Source organism: Anabrus simplex, chromosome 3 (genome assembly GCF_040414725.1).
Source record: "Anabrus simplex isolate iqAnaSimp1 chromosome 3, ASM4041472v1, whole genome shotgun sequence".
In the NCBI taxonomy this organism is placed as follows: domain Eukaryota; kingdom Metazoa; phylum Arthropoda; class Insecta; order Orthoptera; family Tettigoniidae; genus Anabrus; species Anabrus simplex.
The window spans coordinates 345,026,483-345,045,959 of NC_090267.1; positions in this window are offsets into that span (position 1 = coordinate 345,026,483).

Consider the following 19,477-nt stretch of genomic DNA (forward strand, 5'->3'; position numbering starts at 1 on the left):
TGGCCCAACTGCATAATGATCGCTGAGACGGAAGGGATCACGCCAGACAGATTGGCTGTGAAGGCGCATCTCAGCTATATTCTGAGTCTGCAGTAGTCCATTGTAGTCCTAGCATCCAACCCTCTTCTCATGCCTGCTGCAGGAATTTGCTCTGCGTGGGTCTCTCCCTAGCAAGTTGGGATCAATCTTAAGACAAATTCATGGCAGTGGCACTTTTTCCTACATATCCTCCCTCACCCTTTGAAGTTCAATAGTAATGTAATAAGGACGGTAGGAGCAGGTTATGGGTGAAACTGGGAGCTTCTAATCTGGACCTGTACATTAGCGGCAGACGTGTGATGGTTGTCTTTCTGAGACGTGCAATTACTCAGGAATTCAGTCCTGTGTCTGTGTCTGAACAGGTCAATTTAGGAGTACTGCTACCTACCCCACATGGGGAAGACCATAGAAAATGTGGGCTAAACATTGATAGTCACATTTTTTATCTAGCAGATGCACCCAGTTTGTGGTCAGAAAACTGATCATCAGTCAGTTAAAATATTGTAGACTATTAGAACACTCTTTGATATAAGTAACAGTGACATATCTGAATGTGGAATATCGCTTACAAACTTGCTTGACTGGACATCGATATTGCTGCCTTGAGTGAAACCAGATTGTCTTGTGATGGAAAATTTGTGGAGTTTAGATCAGGCTATACCTTCTTTTGGAAGGGAATTGAGGAAGGTGAGACTCGTATACATGGTGTTGGGATTGCTGTAAATACAAAACTGGTGAATGTCCTCCAGCTCACTCCCATAGGAATCAATGTACAGCTTATGACTCTCCATATTTATTTATTTATTTATTTATTTATTGTTTGTTTATTTGTTTGTTTGTTTGTTTGTTTGTTTGTTTGTTTGTTTGTTTGTTTGTTTGTTTGTTTGTTTGTTGCTACACTGAGCATTTCACATTTGTACTGTCAATAGATGAATTATCAAATTTAAATTTGAAGAAAAATACATAATCATTCCCCTTGGTCAATATAATAAAATGTGTCTTTAAGGAAACTCGAAGGAAATTCACATAACAGGTACATGTTTCGGCCCCACTGGCCATTTTCAGCCTTGAGAACAAAAACATGAAGTCTATAGAACTCTCTAAAACACAACACTAAAAGTCCTATGAAAGATCAATCGTGAAATACTTTACCTTGTTGTATCGCTAAAAGACATAACCCACCGGGCGAGTTGGCCATGCGGTTAGGGGCGCACGGCTGTGAGCTTGCATCCGGGAGATAGTGGGTTCGAATTCCACTGTCAGCAGCCCTGAAGATGGTTTTCCGTGGTTTCCCATTTTCACACTGGGCAAATGCTGGGGCTGTACCTTAATTAAGACCATGTCCACTTCCTTCCAACTCCTAGGCCTTTCCTATCCCATCATTGCCATAGGATATAAACTTCATTGTTTTGATCCATATTGAATTGTGATTACAATAATAATTATTAAATTAATGTCGTAATGGTCCACATTTCAATACTATAATGTGCAATATATTGAATTACATTACTAAATTAGGGACTAGTTTCAACCTTGGCTGGCCATCTTCAGACTTAATGTAATATATCTAACAACTAAACAAATGTACAAACACACAATTGACATAAAAATAAATGTACAAACTCATAATTGACATTAAAATCTGGGATGAACTAAGAGTAAAATTTAGAAAAATAAATTAGGCTCTAATTTCTTAGCATCTGGAGTATGCTCATCATCCAGACTCTTTCTTGCATTAATATTCATAGAACTGTTAGTTCCACTACTGCTAATCATTACAATTTCAATTGGAAAACGGGAACTGGTATTGATTCTGTAGTCAGATCGTCAGTCACCAAATCTAATTGAGTGGTGTTAGCAGTATGCAAGCCACTGGACACCACTGTAAATAACCACCAGCTGATGCAGAACTGCTAGATGTTGTTTCCACATCAACCAACGTAAATAAAATGTTCCTGTAGTGCTTGTTAAAACCATGCTGAAATGCTGTTGGACATTGTCAGGATGGCACATGAAAACCAACTCAAACAGCAACCTCTATCCAGCAAGATTCTGTACACCCACTAACACATAAATGAGCTTCCTATAACACCCTAATTTTTCGTGCATTTAATACTCCAATGTCTAAAAAAGATTTAAATAATGAATTAAACACCATCCGTACTACTGCAAAATTAAATGGCTTTAACAACTCTTTCATAAACCTTATTATTAATAAATTCAAACACTGCCCCAAAACCACATTATCAAAAGATAAAACCAAACCCGTGCATTTTCCACCTTTACTTTCTCTCAAAACGCTTATAAAATCACCAACATTCTTAAAAAAACATAACATGAAAATATCCTTTAGAACCAATAACAGAATTCTTGATTTATTACACAACTCTAATTCAATTAATACATTTTTTTTCTTCTAAATCTGGTGTGTATAGATTCCAATTTAATAACTGTAGCTCTTTGTATATTGGGCAGACAGGACATAACTTTAATATCAGATACAGCAGATTTTCTGCAATAGGACAACACATACAAGATTCTAATCATAATTTCACCAGTATTGATAAAGACATAAAAATATTTAAAGTTATTAACAAGGGCCCCCTTCTAAACACTACTGAAAATTTTTTCATTCATCTTGACCAATACTTCAACCCCAATTTGAATTTAAATGATATTTCTAAAAACCTAATATTTTCTTCAACTTCCTTATCCGCTTTTTCAATAATGCTAAATTTGCAAACCCAAATTCAATATTCCAGTCCTTATATAGTTCCTACCAACATTTTGCACTTCCTATAACCCACCCTCCTGATCCACCTTAAACTACGTCACCTCCTCATTTATTTCCCTATTCTTCCCTTTATTTTATTCATTATTTTTCTGCTTCAACTTTTTCTTTCCTCATTACATTCCTATTTTTTCACTCTCCCATTTGAATTACCTTTTCTAACATTTCTAATGATTTTGACCACTCTAACTTTCAAATTCATACTTTACGCTATTCTAAGTTCGACCTCAACTCTTACCTTCAACTTTCAAATTCATACTTTACGCTATTCTAAGTTCGACCTCAACTCTTACCTTCACGATATCAGATGCTATGTCATTATGCTCCTCAACTGTTCCAATATTGCGCTTTGTAGTAATTTTTTCTCTTCACAATTCAATTGTTTTTTCTCTATGTCATATGTTTTAATAACTTCAGTGCTGATCTACTCTTCAAGAACTTGCTCCATAATACATTTATATATTTGATCTGCAACTTTCTTCATAATTTTTTGGATCTATCAACAAGCAGTGCTAATTCCTAAAATTATACAGTGCCTCATGGACTGCAGTTAAACTCTTCAAGAATTTACTCCGTGCTACATTTAGATACATATTTGATTCTGAACCTCTTCACACACAGTGCTCTCTAACACATCTAAGTTAAGAGACTTTTAGAAGCACAGTGCCGATCTACTCTTCAGGAACTTGCTCCGTAGTACATGTGCGTATTTGGTCGGCGACTTCTTCATAATTTTTGGATCTATTTATGGGCAGTACTAGTCCCTAAAATTATACAATGCCTCATAAACTGTAATTGAACTCTTCGAGAATTTGCTCTGTACTACATTTGGATACGTATTTGATTCTGGACTTCTTCCCATACAGTGCTCTCTAACGCTTATGTCTTACTAACGTTCTTGATCCATGACTTCTTCATGATTGTTACACAGTGCTGATCCTTAAAATTATACAGTGCCTTATAAACTGCAACTGATAAATACGTATTTGATTTTAGACTTTTTTCATAACATTATGTCACAGTGCTTCATAAACTGCATCTGACAGTATCATCTAAACTTCATATTTTTACCTATGCATCTTATTTGTGATTGAATATATTTCAACGCACAGTACTCCGCTAAAGATTTTAGTGCTCCACTAACAGCAACCTATAGAATTCTTTATACTTCGCAATTTATTTATCTGTGCATTGTTTTACACTTATTTGTGATCGGCTGATAATGACAAAAAATACTGGTCGAAACTGGTACCAATTTTAATCAAATGGGAATATTTACTTACATTTCTTATTTTAATAGTATTGAAAGGTTGAACCATTTTATACTTTCTTTTAACTTATTAGTGATACTATAGTTGTCGAAAACATTTGTTTCTAGGAAGAGAAAAACATTTTTGCACTTTCTCTCGCAATATCTACTTTGAAAAAATCATTTACGATACAAAAGAATATACGCAATGATGTATTTCTGAATACAATTCCTTAGAATAATTACTTTGAACTAGAAAAATAAAAACATAAAAAATAAAAATTCAAACATGTGCCACTAGTAAAAACAAGACAATTTGCTCACCGATAAAATTTGCTTATATGTATCGATGTATGGCAAACTGACAAGAAATTTTCTACGTGCCGACTACATAGTATAAAAATAATGATGAATTATTAAAAATAAAAAATGACAGTTGATATTATTGTTTTTGTTTTCCGGGAAAACCTTTTCTCGTTTTCGGTTCTAGTATCTATTTGAAAAGGAACATTTTACAATACAACAGAATATACATAATTTAAAGTCTATGGCACTAAAGCCCTGATGGGCCTTCGCCTACCAAGCGACCGCTGCCCAGTTCGAAGACCTGCCTTTTACGAGGTGACGCATGGTCAGTGAGACGAATGCTCTCGGTCATTATTCTTGTTTTTCTAGACCGGGGTGGCCGGGAATCGAACCCATGGCCTCCGGGTGAAAGGCAGGCATGCTACACTTGGCCCGCGGGGACCGGCATTTACATAATGATAGAGGACTATAAGGTTTAGGAGAGAGAAAAGCGAAAAATAAATTGAAGTGTGATATGAGTGGAGAATCAGACAGAGGGGCATGTTTAGGTCCAGGAAGTTCCATGAAGGAGATAGGAAGAATGTTGTCGGGTTCATTGGGAGAAATTTGCACAAAATGTCCTCCAGAGACATCATCATTATCATCATCATCATCATCTTCGTTATCACTAGTTTGATCTACCACCATATTCACAGTAGCTTTAGTGCCATTAGAAACAAATGAATGTGTCTTCTTTAGCTGTGGTGATTTAGGGGGCGTGTCCGGTATAATTTCGTCGCTACTCTCTGAACTAAATTCACTATCACTATCCGATAAATCATTCGCTTTAAATTTGCATTGTTCCAAATACTGCATTAATTTATCGTCATCAATACCTGCTGAAAAGATATCATGTGAACCACCTGCCATTTTGCTGTCACAAATTCACTCACTGCAAGGAGCAATCTCTTACTAACCAGTTAGCGGTATTTATAAACACAGGAAACGACTCTTGTGAAAGCTAGAACATCCTCTTAGAACTGCCAAAGTAAGGTCAGGCACACAATAACTTGTAGCCCCTTTGCTATAGGTTGTAACAAAAGTATGCACGTTACTACAGGATGCCACAAAATTATGTATATCACAGAATTTTAAGCTGGCCGATGTAATTGGCTCTGGCAACTTCTGATTGGATTTTTAAAGGCCGACCTGATCGGCTTCAGCAATTTAAAGGGCGGGTGTTCCCACTACTACCTGGCTCCAAGAGGGTTAAAAGTACTTCTGTCTAGAGACTTCCATGTCATTTTATGTATGTTCTTGTGATTAAAAATTGTACTTCTCACGGCCATATTTCTCAAGAATGCAAAATGTATAAGCCTGATTTCATTAACATTAGACATATCATGCAAGCTGTATATATATACATATACAAGCGTTCAATCTAGAAGTCTTGATGTAAGAAAATTGTGAACAACTTTATAGGTATTCATTTGTAAGATAGCTTCCAAAAAGAAAGAAAAATGTCATGTACAAATGTCTTGAAGGCTGAAGAAAGCCCAATGGGGCTGAAACATGTATCTGGTATGTCAATTTACTTCAAGTTCCTTTTAAAACATATTTTTACTCTATTGGCCAAGGGGGAATAATTATATATTTTTCTTTACTGTACAGTCAATACAAAACAACCCAAATATGAGATTCTTAAATTGCGAATTCTAATTTTCATAACGTAACATAACATAACATAACATATACCTCTCACTGGAGATATTTTCATCACTCTCATCACCATCACAGCTGCAGTTTTTTGGAAATGCTAACCGGACATGTAAATGAATGATCTCCTTATATGCTCCCACTTTAGATGCTGATGGAGATGTTAAGAACTAGTTCTGTCACCAGCTGACCACACTCACCAACAGAGTATCATCTAAGGACAAATTGTTATTCCTTGGCATTTTCAGTGCCGGTGTTGGCAGTACTAATTGGCTGTAGGAAAATGTGATGGGCAAACATAGTCTTGGAAAATGCAACACCAATGGGTTATTACTTCTTGGTCTATGTGCTGAGCATGAACTGTTCATCACCAATACTCAGTTTTGGCTACTTTACCATTCTAAGACCATGTGATGATGATGATGATGCTTGTTGTTTAAAGGCGCCTAACATCTATGTCATCGGCCCCTAAGACCATGTGAATGCACCAATGCTGTAAGCAATGGCATATCTCTGACTATGTCATCACCCGGGAAAGTGATTGGAAAGATGTTCTGATCACTAAGAACTACAAAAAAAGAATATTGATGACTTCTGATCTGCCATCTCAGAATTTCTTTCCACCATGAATTGCCTCTGCCTTGTTCTAGTTTGTCCAGAAGCAACTTTTGACATTCATAAACTTTCAGATCAATCCATTGCTGTACAGTTCCAAAAATGATCTCTGAATGGCTGTCATCTAATCCAACTATCACAAATAATGTGGAGCAAGAATGATCAACAATTTGAAATGTTCTCTTTGAGCTAGCTAAGAAATGTATTGGTTTTGAAGAAAAAAGAGGCAAGACTGATTTGAGGACAACAATACAGAAATGATGATCCTCATCGACACCAAAGAGCAACCTCTCGTATCCTCCCTTCATCAAGATCAATTCTCTAGCTTGAAGATAGCTTGCTCATTTCCAAGATCCTAAACAGAAATGCTAGACTAGAATAAAGGACATGAAGAGCAGCTGGTAGCAACAGAAAGCTCAAGAACTTCAAAGGTTATGCAATGCCAGAGACATGCCCAATTTCTGTGCAGGGATTAAACAGATATATGGTCCACTTTTTTTTATGGTAGGAGCCCTGACATCAGCCGATAGTGTTACCTCCTTTACCCATAGCAAGGATATTTGGAGCTCCTGAAACAACACCTTTCCACTCTTTTAAATTGCAACTCTTCCACAGCTAAGAACTTTACATTACATTACAGCTTTATTACCCCACCACAGTTACAAACCATAGGCAGTGGCGGCTCATGGGGTGTAAGTTTGGTGCAGCCCAACACATGCACGTGTGCAGTAAACGTGTACATTTTGAATAGGTGTGTTGGATAATCTAGCTAGGAGGAAGTCAGGTATCGGGGTGATGCTTTGGGAAGATAATGGCTTGCAAATCATCCACTGTATCATTTTCAAGCACTTATTTTAACAAGCGCAATATAACTATAAATTAACTAAAAAAGCAAATATTACTCACATTCGGTGACATCTATTGCTTATATGTTAAATATATTCTATGGTCCTTTGAAGCAGTGAGCTTGGCAATGATGTCATTATAAAAGGGCATTGTATCCATCAAATCGTTGAGCAGTGACTTCTCCAGGGATATAGTTGCCAGCGCCGTCAGCCTCTCCTGGGATGTTTATATCCTCTTAAGGCATGAAAAGCTCCTTTCTATTAAGGATCTGGTAGAACACGTCCTTGAGTTCATTCTTACTGAGCAACAGAATTATTTCCTCCAAACTGGTATTTTTTGTAGGTACAATCAGAATACATACATTGAAGTTCATTTTTAACATGTGTATGTCATATATCATGAGATAAGAGATTTGTAAGTTCTCTAGAGCATCAAGATGGAGGATTTTAGAAAATTCTTCAAACTTAGAGCTTTCTCCTAAGGAAAGAAATTTGAGCTTCTACATATCTTCAAATCTTATATCAGTTTCTATGGGGGCTAAATCCATTATCCAAAAATAAAGTACTCGATACTTACGAAAATTTCATTTTTCTGTTTTAAAACCAGAATGTCTTTTTAGTTTAAATTTGGTTTCCTCCTCAGCCGTATGAAAATAGGTTTTAAATATTTCTTCACTCCTTTATTTACAGTTCACTCACAATTAATCCGCCGCATGGCCACGATTCACATGAAATTTATAGCAAGGTTCTTCTTACAGCTCTTGGAACAGTAGCCACAACTCTCGCGACAAATATGATAGTAAATTTGTCTTAGTTTGATTGTGTTTATTGTGAGATTGAGATACTAACATTGTCAGCAATGCTATAGGAACCGCCATGCATTCACCCTAAGCAGTGGCCCGGGTTACATATTTGGGTGTGTTAGGATAATATCATCCCAGCTTGTGCCATGCAGCCAAAATCCCGGTGCCTCAGTGGGCTGCACCAAGCAAAATACAGCCATATACGTATTGATGGCGGTCTACCCTGTGGGTCTATCGTGTTGTCATGGCAGCCGTTGTGTTACACGTCACAAGTCAGCCCACACTGCTGTGAGCATTGAGAGGGCTGCAGTCAGACTGCCAGGTGCACTCGTAAAGGAAGCGAACAGCGGTGCTTGCCTAATTAACTACGAGCGCTACGCCTGTTGAGTAATCACAAGATATAGGGTGCACTCTTCGGTTTTTTTTAAATAAAGAGAAATTATAGGGATGCAGAAAACGATAGACAATTATTTTGAGAAATGTTAGTGCAGCCAGGGTGTACCTGATGCACTTGCAAAGCCACTACTGACCATACCAAACCAAACCCCATGGCACTACAGCCCTTGAAGGGCCTTGGCCTACCAAGCGACCGCTGCTCAGCCCGAAGGCCTGCAGATTACGAGGTGTCATGTGGTCAGCACGACGAATCCTCTCGGCCGTTATTCTTGGCTTTCTAGACCGGGGTCGCCATCTCACCGTCAGATAGCTCCTCAATTCTAATCACGTAGGCTGAGTGGACCTTGAACCAGCCCTCAGGTCCAGGTAAAAATCCCTGACCTGTCCGGGAATCGAACCTGGGGCCTCCGGGTAAGAGGCAGGCACGCTACCCCTACACCACGGGGCCTGCACTACTGACCATAGGTATAAGGAAATAAAGGTAGCACATGACTGGATTAACTATTTAACTACAACTAAATCTATAACTAATTCTACACTAAATCCTCTATGTAGCTGCTCACACATGAGTGGATTGCCAGCTCCACATGTAGCATGCATTCTCCTGCCGAGATGGATACCATAACTTGGCTCTTCTTTCTTAGCACATGACTGAACTAAATACTTAACTACAACTCAATCTATACTATTCTATAACTAAACCTGTCTGATACCAATATAAATGGTCCGTTATTGGACATTACAAATTTTCCAGCCAACTCATTCCTGGTTGCTAGCGTTTCGCCCTCGTATGCTAGGTTGGGCTCATCAGTTGGTACCTAGCACACCTACCAAGACGCTGGCTAGTGCATACCATGGAGGCTACTACTACTACTACTACTACTAAACGTTTTCATTCCTCCCCTGAAGGGGGAGGCGGGCCTCTTAGACGGTGATGCCGTCTTTCAGGCCGGGAGATTTGTTACGGTGAAGGAAATGTGCGGAGAAGGTGAGGGGGTGGGCGGCCGTGGCCTAAACTACGAACTGTCCCAGCATTCGCCTTAATGCAAGAGAATGGAAAACCATGGAAAACCATTCTCAGGACAGCTGACAGGTGGGGCCAGGCATGTAGTCCGGCACTGTGCCCCAGACCCGTCTCCAGAATGCAGAGGCGTAGAGCCACGGTAGAGCTGTGGCGACCTTTCCTGTGCTCGGTTGGCCGGTCAGAGTACAGAGCTGTTGGACCACGGACAAGCCATGGCCTCTTAAGGGACGAAACCCAAGGGCCAAAACCCACTCTGCATCTACCGACCCCGTGGAGGCTACTACTAAACGTTTTCATTCCTCCCCTGAAGGGGGAGGCGGGCCTCTTAGACAGTGATGCCATCTCTCAGGCTGGGAGATTTGTTACGGTGAAGGAGATGTGCAGAGAAGGTGAGGGGGTAGGTGACTGTGGCCTATACTATGAACTGTCCCGGCATTCGCCTTAGTGCACGAGAATGGAAAACCACTGAAAACCATTCTCAGGACAGCCGACGGGTGGGACCAGGTGTTAAGTCCGACACTGTGCCCCAGACCTGTCTCCCGAATGCAGAGGCATAGAGCCACGGTAGAGCCGTAGCCAACTTTCCTCTGCTCGGTCGGCCGGTCAGAGTACAGAGCATATGGGACAACAACCCACTCTGCAACTACCGACCCCGTGGAGGCATTTTTTCCCCCAATGTTTTCATTCCCCTCCCTGAAGAGGAGGGGCGGGCCACCTTGAAGGTTACGCCTTCACCCTGGCCAGGAGTTTCGGCTGGTTGGGGAAAGAGCGATAGTATGAGGAGGAGGATAATTGAAGTAAGGAATGAGGAGGTGTGCACGGATATGTAAATACCGGAGATGTGTTTAGGGAGTAAGAGACGGAGGAGATCGGGTGTGTGCGATGTTGGGGTGAAAAAGCTAGGAGGGGGATGGTAAGAACGGTGATGTGGACAAGGTAGATGGAATGGAGGAGCTGGCCGGGGACGTGAAGGGATGGGGTGGTTCAAACGTTGGGGAGATGAGCTTGACTGTTCGACCTGATGGTGTCGGCCGTGAAGTTGTGTTCCATTGGCGATAAGATGTTGGGCAGCGTCGGGAGTCTCTAGATGTAATCTCACTAAATACGTGGGTCCAGATGTGTTGTAAATCCAGGTAGGTCTTCGAATGGGCAATCATGCCAGGCGGAGATCAATGGCGATGTTTTCTGTTGGTATTAATGGGTCCACGCCACGGACGACGCAGGTGCAGTCGGGCGGTGGTGGCGACGATGATAGACGTGCCGTATCTGCTGCAGGAGAAGTGGCGGTGTCATCGGCGGGTAACTGGACAGTTGTAAGCGGAGAGTTGGATTGATCAGGGGTGGGACCGATGGGGAGAGAAGACGTCAGAAGGGAGGAAGGGTGGCACATAACAGTCGTGGTGATAGGAACATTGGGAGAGGTGTAAGCGGAGGAGATTGTGGTGGTTGTGGTGGTAGTAGTGGTGGTGGTGGTGGTGTAGGATGACGACGAAGTCTGTGGAGTTGGTACCCATGGCTGCAGCAGTGTTGTTGCAGGCATCTCAAAAGCATCGGCGAAGTACGGCGGACAAGATTCCACTCGATTCCCGGAGGTGGAGATATACAAACCGTCCTGGAACAATTGCCGGGCGTCGTCTCCTGTGGGTACTTGTATAAGGACCCGACTTGTTGGGACAAAGCCCTCCTGGACCCGAGATACATTTGAAACTGGATAGTTGTTAATGCGGAAGAAGTGAAGGAGATCGTCTTCAGAAAAGTCAAGTTCAACATCGTGGATAAGGCAGTTAGGCATGACGGGAAGGCCGACTTCCAACTTAGTGTCAGGCCGTTTTGCTGATTGAGGTCGGCTGGGTGCTAAAGTAAAGTTGTGAAGGCCCCCGGCCGAACAAAAAAAAAGGGCGTTGTGAGGAATTAGTGAGTAGTCGTTCGATACTCGGGCGTGATCCCCCATCGTGCTCTGTAGAGAAGCGTGATGTGTCGTGCGGATGCCGTGGAGGCCACTGCGTAGGCTACTTGGAGCCACCAGCAGTGCCAATGCACTATGAGAGACTTAGTCTCTTTAACAAAAATTGATGCCTGCTTGGCTATCAGATGATATAGATGTTGATTCGCATAGGGAATCTGAAATATTTGTCCCGAATGAGTAAATTTATAATACGAATATAAATGGTCCATTATTGGACATTACAAATTCTCCAGCTAACTCATTCCTAAACATCTATATCATCTGAAAGCCAAGCAGGCATCAATTTTTCGGTAAAGAGGCTGAGTCTCTCATAGTGCATTGGCACTGCCGGTGGCTCCAATTAGCCTACGCAGTGGCCTCCATGGTATGCACTAGCCAGCGTCTTGGTAGATGTGCTAGGTACCAACTGATGAGCCCAGCCTAGCACATGAGGGCGAAATACTGGCAACCAGGAATGAGTTAGCTGGAAAATTTTTAATGTCCAATAATAGACCATTTATATTGGTATTATAAGTTTCCTCATTCGGGAAAAATATATCAGATTCCCTATGGAAATCAACATCTATATCATAAATCTGTCTGGCCGTGACATCACCCTTGGTGAGGAACTACGACCACCCTTCCCTGGGATGCCATGACCAGACATGTCTCATGAGGCCAGAAACCGAGCCCTCATAGACCCCTTAAGATTTCAGTGCTAGCTTCCCCACCCTTCCTCTATGTAGCACCTCGCATGCGGGCAGATTGCCAGCTCCACATGTAGCATACCATAACTTGGCTCTTCTTTCTTTGTCCCATTAACATCTTACTCTCCTCTAACCTAATGCTGTTTTCTTCCTTACTCTACTCTACAAGTACAGTCAGTCTGATTCAGTGCTTTAGCTTGAGATAGGTCAGGCCTATCTCTCCCTCTCTCACCTCTACGTCACACAACTCCACCATCTTGCTCCTCCCTTTTTTTTTTTTTCCTTTCTCACTTATTTTATAGGTACATTTCCAGACCCTCCTTATGCTTAGCCCCCTCTTAACCACCATCATACTTATCCTTTAATATTCATAGAATTCCCAATTACACATACACATGTATACACATTATCCACACGCAGGTGCTCACCATTACTTAACAATATATAATACATCGACTTTTACTACACACTTAAACATCCCATCCTTAATACCTCGCTCTCTTCTCGTTATTACAGAGCTCTTTCAGCACTTTCTTTCCCTTCTTATGAGTTTATTGTCTTTAACTTACTCTACTTCTCAGACTGTTTTGCTCCTTCTATCCTTCCTTCCATCACCAACTCCATACCTTTTCATGTTTCAACCCTTTTTGTACATACCTTCCAAATTACATCCATCCACTTCTCCTTAATACTCCTTCATTCTTCCTATTTACCTAAACCTTATCTTTTACTATCTAAAACCTCATAACAATATATTGTACATAGACTTTACACTACACATAAAAACATTCCATCCTTCATAACTCAATGTCTGTTCACTCTTTCTTTTCATAGTTCTTACCACACTGTCCCTCTCTTCTTCTTCACACTATTGTCTTTATCTTATTACTACTTCTTACATACTTCTATCCTTACATTTCACATCAGTTCTATACCTTTTCATAATTAAACCATTTATGTCAATAGCTTTCAAATTTCATCCCACCAATCTCCTTATTACTATTCCTATTTACCTTAATCTTCTCTTTTGCTATCTAAGCCCTTATCAGCTTTTATTCCTCTTTCCCCATTCTCACAATATAACACTTGTCACCTCATGCTACCTTCTCACTCTTACCTTTTTTTACTCACAAAATTTCTTTATAAATTTTGCTCTCACCACATTTAAAAATTTAGATATATTCGTTCCTCTCTCCTGCTCCCTATACAGCCATGATGTCATGTTATATTCTTTAGCTAACTTATCCAATTCCGCCTTATTAAGTAATTTCCTTTTCACCTCATCCAAAACTGGTTGAATACATGTAAATCCAACCACCCCTCCCCCACACAATACACACCTATCCTTATTTTCCATCCCTACCTATATCCTATCTTTTGGGATGCCTAACAGCCACCAGTACAAGCCTCTCTTTGCTCTTCTCCCGTCAAACTCCATTTTTGGACTAGTTACTTCTTTCTATTAATTTGTTTAAAACTAATAGAGATGCCCTATTCCTATATTCCATTATTAAACTCTGTCTCTCAATAACTAATATTCTTCCCTTTATCTTTTTCCATAGCCATTCTTTCCTCTACCCCCACATAACACTCCCATACTCCCCCCAGCCTAGTTTTTTCATCCTTTCTTACACTTATTCAACTACTGTAATATCCTTCATTCTCTACTCTTTTCTGAAATCCATCAACCTCCTGTATTAATTCCCCTCCTTTCCCTTCCTCCAATCTTATCCAATACTTTATCACCCTCTTTACAATTTCTACCTCCATAGACTCTTTGCAAACTAATCTAGTCCCTGCTTTCGCCATGCAGTTTGGTAGTCCCATCATAATCTTGCTGAATTTTGCCACTACTTGATTTAATTCTCCCCTTTCCTCTTCCAATCCCCATACCTCCACCCCAAATAACATTTTACTCTTAACCAGTGATTGAAACACTATTTTCTGAATTTTGTATTTCATATCTGGGAATTTATTTTCTTATACCCTTACTGCTGCGAGCGCTCCTGTTCCCTTTAATTTGGCCCTCCTACACTGTTTTTTTCTATGATCCTTTGTTACTTATTGTTACTCCCAAATACTCTATTTTTTCTACTGGTGTAATTTCCTCTTGATTTACTTTCCACACTTTCTTTTCCTTCCTATCTCTCCTTTTCCTCCATACCATTATCTGTGTCTTTCTCATGTTTGCTCTGAGCGACCATTTCCTCGTATAACCTACCACCTCATCTAACCCTCTTTGCAAACTCCTAGCCGTCAGTGCGAGGATCAATAGATTGTCTGCCAATAACAAACCCGTCACTTCTTTCTTGCCTATCCATGGACATTGCCATCTCTCTCCTTCATGGTTCTTTAATATATTATTTATAAATAATATAAATAATATTGGGGACAGTTTACATACTTGTTTCACACCTATTCTTGACTCAGTACAAATTACTCAACCCTCCTCCCTGAAATTTGATCAACACATATACCTAAAAATAAAATTCAGGAAACTCAATCGTCAAAAATTACCAGTGTTTCGTCCAGAGTGCGGCATGGGCTCATCAGTTGGATACCGCACCTTTTCCAAGACACTGGCTGGCTAGCACGCCGGTAGCGACACCACTGCAGCCATACATGTGATAAGCACAATGCAGTGCCGACGTACTAGGGGAGAATTGCATCTCCACTTGCTATATTGCCCTCCCGGGCTAGCATGACCAAAATATGGCTTCCGATTGAGATAGCTAAAAATAAAATTCAGGAAACTCAATCGTCATAATATTTGTCAATTCTCCATTACAATCCCCCTCTATCCATCCATTTAAAATATAAACATTTTCTAGTGAACAGCAAATTTTCCCCATAACTATTTAAACCTATACTGTTACTCCTCCTTTGGCATCGCCTAACTTCTGTGTCATCTCTCCCATACTTCGGCACTCTGTTGCTAACTCTTGCATTCCAATCAACCATGAAAATCATCCCATTTTCTTCATATATCCCTTTAATCTAATTTATTTCTTCAAGTAATTCCTCAAAAAAGAATATATATGCCAAATCCTTCGGATGATTGTATAGAAGGGCCAAGCAAATTGCCTCAGAATCCCCCCTCCCAATTTTTATTCTCAGCCATACCACCTCACTCTGGATTCTCTCTACCCTCTCGGCTATTTCATTTCTTATTAATAATAGTATTCCCCCTGGATTTCTCCCCATCTTCTCTCTTTTCCTTCTTATCACATTTACAATTCTATATCCATACCATTTAATTTCTACCCCCTGTCCTAACCTCGTCTCCACTAAGGTGATTATCTCAAAATTTTTAGCTAATTCCACCATTTCTCTATTCCCAACTTCCCCACTATCCCCTCAATGTTCAGCACCCCTGTCGACATATATAGTTATTTCTTTTCTACTCCACTCTCTCTGTCCTTATTCATTTCTCCACTGCCCACCTTGCTTCACGGAATTCTCCCTTGTGACCTCTCTTCTCCCTTATCCATCTTGTCCCCTCCCTCCTGCCCATTTTCAGATCCTGACCTTTTTCTACACCCCCACCCATGTATATCTTTCAGACTTATCGATCTTCCCTTATTCATCCCCTGCCTTCTCTCCACACTCCTATCTGTATTCCCCTTCATATGGGACACGGGATCACTTCCCTATCTAATTATGCCTCTTACTTACATTTCACTTCCTATTATCTCCTCTCTCTGTTCCACTTGCATCTCTTTGCTCGTTTTACTTGTTCCTGCATTGCTTTGACTCACTATGATTGCTCCATTCAGCAATAGCTGAGTGCTGATGCAGCTCCCTTCCCTGGCTCCGCTGCTGTCATCTTGTGCTCGTTGCTCGCTTCTATTTCTCTCTTCCCCGCCCATTTTTAACCTCTGCAATCTCTCTGGGGTCCAATTCCGCGTCCACTTCCGGTCTCATTTCACCAGACACTTTCCTACTATCTGTGCTTGTAAGCCCTGTGCTGTAGCCTTCCACATATGCCGCTTTAAAATTTCCATCTGCTTCCTCTCTACCTTGTCTATCTCTGCCTTCAAATAAATGTTTGAACCTTTCAAATTTACCACATTTCTTAGTAATGTGTCCATTATCAAAGTTGAAATTAGTCTCACTATCACCAACCTGTTTCCATTATTCCTCCCTACTCTGTACAAATCATCGGCATCAACTTCGGAGAAGTTCACTTTCATTTTATTCGCTGTTATGACAATCACTTTCAACACCAACTCCACTTTCGATTCTTTCTTATCTTCTGGTACACCATACATATGAACATTGTTCCTAGCTGACTCCTGTACAACCAGCCTTGTTCCTCTCTTTATTTCTGCCCATTCCTCTTCCAGTACACCCACCTTTTCTTTCAGAATTCCCACTTCCTCCTCTAAGTCTGTTATCATTCACACCATCAATTTCTTCTTTTATAAAAATTTTCAGCTCCTTCATCTTTCTTTGTGTGGTTAACTGCTCCTACAGCATTTCTTTAATCTCCTCCCCCTTACTTGTTTCCCTCACCACTCTCTTTATTTCTTCCAAGTCCTCCCACCCAAATTCTCCTGAATTTGGACCTGGGTTCTTCTCTATTCCTCCCACCACCAGCAACATTGCTATCACCACTGCACATAACATGATTTCTAACAGTCCCTTTGCAATACTTATGTCCCTCCTTCCTCCCACTTCACTCTTTCTCGAGCACCACCTTGCTCCTTCCCAACATCATATTCTCACCCATTACTGCTGAGCCATTACTCCCATCTCTCATTCCTTTGACATGTCTGCACTCTACTCTGAGGACATAATCTGTGATGTGCATCCTAGGATGGCATTTCCACCTTTATACCAGGAATTCTGTGAGGTGCTCAACCAACTGAAACCCAGAAATGTACCTGGACCAGACAACACTCCAATGGAGTTGATTCAATATGGAGCTTATCCCTCACATCAAGGTTATTCACACTAATCCTTTTAAACTGTGAAACTCAGTAAGTACTTGTTGACCTTAAGAACGCCACTATCATCACCATATTCAAGATGTGATGATGGTGGTGGTGACTGTTTTAATAGGAAGTAAAACTAGGCAACCATCATCTAAACAGTCCGACTCGTTGGCTGAACGGTCAGCATACTGGCCTTCGGTTCAGAGGGTCCTGGGTTTGATTCCCGGCTTGATCAGGGATTTTAACCTTAATTGGTTAATTCCAGTGGCATGGGGGCTGGGTGTATGTGTTGTCTTCATCATCATTTCATCCTCATCACAACGCGCAGGTCGCCTACGGGCGTCAAATAGAAAGACCTGCACCTGGCGAGCCAAACCCGTCCTGGGGTATCCCGGCACTAAAAGCCATACGACATTTCATTTCATCATCTAAACATATTCAAGAAACGTGATCATAGTGTATATGGCAACTATCTTCGTATATCCCTGCTCTCCATAGCTGACAAACTTCTTGCAAGGATTCTGCTTAGCTATCTTCAGGTTGTCTCTGAGAATATTCTGTCTGCAGAGCTGTTTGGCTCAGACAGTTAAGGCACTGGCTTTCTGAGCCCAAGTTGGCAGGTTCAATCCCGGCTCACTCCAGTGATATTTGAAGGTACTCAATTATGTCAGTTCCCTGTCAGTAGATGTACCAGCACATAAAAAGAATTCCAACAGGACAAAACTCCGGTACCTCAGTGTCTCCAAAAACCATAAGAAATAGTTACTGTAGTGGGATGTAAAACCAATATTATTATTATTATTATTATTATTATTATTATTATTATTATTATTATTATTATTATTATTATTATTGTTGTTGTTGTTGTTGTTGTTGTTGTTGTTGTTGTTGTTGTTGATGATGATGATGATGATGATGATGATGATGATGATGATGATGATGATGATGATGATGATGATGATGATGATGATAAATGCAATAGCAGTATTGAACAAAATGAGAAAACTAATTTGAGGCTTGATATCACTCAACAAATAATGGAGGATATGTTAAAAGAGGAAGAACAACTGGAAATCGCCAGGGGCCTGTTGAAAAGTATTCTTGTAATTCAGCAGAAAAATCTGAAGATGGAAATTCAGCAAGGTTTAAGGAAATTGGAGGAAGCTCTAGATGTGGGATCTATGTACAGAAAAGCTTGGAAAGCAACTAGAGCTATACTGCAAAAGGATTTGCCCATTCAAGAAAAGTAGAACAGTGCACCACAAACAGGAACATAGAACAGATTAAATGGGAGATGGCATTATCGAAGAAGAAGAAGAAGAAGAAGAAGAAGAAGAAGAAGAAGAAGAAGAAGAAGAAGAGGGAACATAGGCAGAAGAAGGCAGATGAAGATGAAGGTACTCACCCTGAACCATTATCTGAAACTGTTAAAAGAACGAGCAACAGAAACGTTTAACTACAAGAAGCCGCCCAGAAGGTGTACTCATCAAACCAATGAATGGCAAGAATTTTGCTGATGTTGTGAAGGATATCCATAGCAAGGTGAAGCCGGAAGACAGTGGTGCTGGTATTAGATCGATCAGGAAAACTATATCAGGAGCAATTCTTCTTGAATTTAATAAGGCCACGGAAAAAGAGAATACAGAAAAGTTGAATAAATCACTTAGATGTGCTCTTGGACATGACGGCGAAGTAAAAGTTTTGACGCCTAGAACTACATTGGAAATTCGAGATATGGACAGTGCCACCACTATTACCAAAGTAGAGAAGTCTGTAAGGCGAGACTTAGAAAATCCTAATCAAGAATTGAAGGTCTCAATCACAAATCCGAACAGCAGGGGCCAAAAACTTGCCATTGTGGAGATAGAAGATAGGGAGGCACAAAAGCTGTTAGAAATAGCCAAAATTAAAGTAGGGTGGCTATACTGCAAAGTAAGAAGGTGGGTCATAGTTCCTCGGTGCTTTAAATGTTTGTCATATGGGCATCAAGCACGAAACTGCAAAGGAGTGGACAGAAGTAAACTCTGCTTTAAGTTGGGGGAGGCTGGTCACAAGGCAGTAGGATGCAAAATGAATCCATGACGCATAATTTGCACAGATATGGACATTGAAGAGTCAAAACGAC